The following is a 2,817-nucleotide window of genomic DNA, read 5'->3' on the forward strand; positions in this document are numbered from 1 at the left end:
TATTTCTTTTCCTTTTCCTTTTTTTTTTTTTTGCCCTTTTGATGTCACATTTTTATTTCCGTCTTCCGCTCTTATTCTACCAAAGGAATCTTGATTAAATTTAAAAAAAAAAAAAACAAATGAAAGTATTCATCAATGCTATGAATCATAAACTTATTACACAACAAAATATCAAAAAGAATGAAATTTTCTCTATTAAAATTTCTTAACCAATCATCTGCATATGATTCAACCAATAATTAGTTTTCAATTTATTTCAATCTGACAACGATATCGTTTGGATTATAAAACTTAAATAGATTGAAATTTACTCAAACAAATAATCAGATCATAATAATTAAGATAATCAATAATCATAATAAGCAATAATCAAGTACTAAATTGATATTACCAAAATATGAAATGTAATATTTCCAAAAAAAAAAAACAAGTACAAAATATCATAGCATTATCAAGAAATAATTTCATATGTCCTTCCATCATATAAATATTTTATGCAAAGTTCTAATTATTAAATTTAGGAATAACTACTAGGATTTTAATAGATACAAAGGAATTATAAATAAATAGATCATCTATAGCAAACTATATGTCAAGATAATTACCGGAAATTTAGTTGAAATGAATCCGGAAAACAAAAAATGAAGTGAACATAAGAGAAGATGGCAAGCATTCTATTCAAAGATAATGACAAAGATAGTTCATTCAAATGGAAATGCAACTCTTATTTTCAGTAAATACTTTTATTATCACAAGTTTTTACAGTTTATTTAACCCCTATAATTGTCATTGTAATTAATAGAATCAATTGAAACTGTAAAGTATTTATGAAGAAAATTACAAATGGTAGGAAAAAAAATTTTAATTACCAAAGTTGAAATTTTATTCAAAAATTACGCAAACTTATAAATTCAATAAGAAAAAATAAATGATAAAATGTTAAAAACAAGAAAAAAAAACGAAAATAAAAAAAGAAGAGGTCAAAGAAAAAATATCATCATGTTATAGCAATCGTATGATAAGCATATGACGCAATGCAATCACTAAATCTCACAGTAATTTTGAAATGATGAACATAAACTTTCGAATTGAAATTTTATTAAAAAACTATTGAAATTTTTTGATTTAATTTTCATTATCATAACATGAATAATGATTTGATAATGAAATGAAACATATGACAAGATGAGAATATAATTGATTATTTCAGATGACAAAATATAATTGACTATTGCAGTTGACAACTATTCCTTATTTTACCATCTTCTACTTCGTCCTCTTTTTTCTCTCATATACCTTCCTTCCCTTCAATTTTTCTAATTTTCATTTTCTGCTATTTAAGCTAAAATAAGTAATGATGTATTCAAAAGTTTTGAAAATTTTGAAAATATACTTACAAATAACTTTGTTTTTTTAATTATTAATTAATTAAAAATTATTAGAAAATACTTTATGCGAGATTTTTTTTTCTTTTTCATTTTACTTTTAGCATTTAAAAAATCATGTGTTGAAATTTTGAACTATAATTTTCCGTTTTTTTTTTCCTATTACAAAGATGGACAATCTTTTATCCAATGTTCATTCAACAAAAATTCATACAAACATATGACAAAGTTATGAAAGGAGAGAAGAAGTACAAGCAAGCTTATGAATGTCTGGAATTGTAAAAGTTAGAACAAATTTTAGGTTGAAAAAAAATGAAAATACAAAAATAAAAATTTAAAACAAATTTTAAGTTTGAAAAAAATTAAAACACAAAAACAAAAGTTGACGCAAATTTCAGGTTAAAAAGAAATTAAAACACGAATACAAGAATTAGCACAAATTTTAGATTAAGAAGAAGTGAAAACACAAAAAAAAGTTTACGAAAAATTTTAGGTCTAAAAAAAAAAGGAATTAAGGCGCAAAAATAAAAGTTGAAACAAACTTTAGGTTAAAAAGAAATTAAAACACAAATACAAGAATTCATGTAAATTTTAAGTTAAAAAAAGTTAAAATACCGGAATAAAAGTTGAAATAAATTTTATCTTTTGCAAATGTTTCTTTTTGAACGTTGAAACTTTTTGTTGTTCTTTTTTTTCGGTAAATGGAATAAGTTAATGAACGAGTAAAATCTAACAGACTTTTTTTTCCGTCTTTTATATACTTCTGAGAAAAAAAATTTAAGCTTTTATAATTAATTATACATATATTTTTTTGGAAATTAATCAAATTCAGGTATTGAGCTTTCAGGTAGACACAAAAAAAAAATGTGTTGCTTTAAATTATTTCAAATTATTATTATCACTACAGAATGGATTTATGGATAAATTTTAAATAAGATAGCTCTCTCTTAATGGTTGACAAATATGTGAATCATTAGGAAATATGTCATAAATATTACATCAAATAACAATAATAATTTTGAAAAAAAAAAGAAAGAAACATTTACCGTATACTTACAAGCACTTCTAACATTTATCGTACTTATAACATCTACCGTATTTACAACATTTATGGTACTTAAAGCATTTGTCATGTTTGCAATATTTACCGTACTTATAATATCTATCATACTTAAAAAGAGAATGAAGGAAATTTTTTGTATATTTACTTATTATTTTTAAAAATTATTTTAAAAAAAAACTTTTTTTCTTCAATTTCATTGAAGAATTTCAAACATTTCAAATGTTTTCCAAAAAAAAAAAAGAAAAAAAAGCCGACAAAATATCAAAAAAGACCAAATGTTTACTTTATTCGACATATTTTTTTTCCCATCTAATATACCATTTCTACAAGTTTTCCCACATATATCAGAATTGAATTANAAAAAATTGT

Source organism: Loa loa (assembly GCF_000183805.2).
Source record: "Loa loa unplaced genomic scaffold supercont3.224, whole genome shotgun sequence".
Taxonomy (NCBI): Eukaryota; Metazoa; Nematoda; class Chromadorea; order Rhabditida; family Onchocercidae; genus Loa; species Loa loa.